Raw genomic sequence first — 679 nt, 5'->3', positions numbered from 1 at the left:
AACCCAGCCAAGTAACCATGGAGATTTATTAGAGATTTAGTAGAGATGAGCAGCGCGGCAAGGACAAGGACCCAACAGTTCTAGTAGTTTCCTCCAGAGCAAGCAACAGTGCCACAGTGGCGAGGAAAAACTTCCTTTTAGGCAGAAACCTCGGACAGACCCAGGCTCTTGGTAGGCGGTGTCTGACGGGCCGGTTGGGGTTAGAATGAAGAGTGGAAATAACAAAAATTGAAAAAATAGTAGTTTGTAGCAGTTCTTTGTAGTAGTTCATGGCATAGCAGGACGCTGTGCGGCATTACAAGGCACAGCAGGACGTAGCTGGATGTAGCAGGGCACTGCAGTGTAGCAGTTGAACATGGCATCGCAGAACGTGGAGCGGGACCATGGCGACAGCTGCTACCATGATTTTGGAGCATCCTGATCCGAGGGAAATCTGGGAAAAGAAGAACATAAGGACATCGGGGAATGACTCCGCAGAGCTAGGTTAGTAACAAGCATTTCTGGGACATGGATGCACTAAATGAAAAGATAGGAAGATAGAGGAGAGAGGGATCTGTGTCAAGGAATCCCCAAGCTGTCTAAAACTATTACAGCAAAACCAAGAGAGACAGGGTAAAGATTGGAGCCTGGTCGGGCTAGAACTCTCCCCAACCGGATCGGGCTGTATGCCAAGTCTCCC

Source organism: Etheostoma spectabile, chromosome 9, assembly GCF_008692095.1.
Source record: "Etheostoma spectabile isolate EspeVRDwgs_2016 chromosome 9, UIUC_Espe_1.0, whole genome shotgun sequence".
NCBI classification, from domain to species: domain Eukaryota; kingdom Metazoa; phylum Chordata; class Actinopteri; order Perciformes; family Percidae; genus Etheostoma; species Etheostoma spectabile.
The sequence above is the reverse complement of the archived record's forward strand: the minus strand, read 5'-3'. Positions refer to the sequence as shown.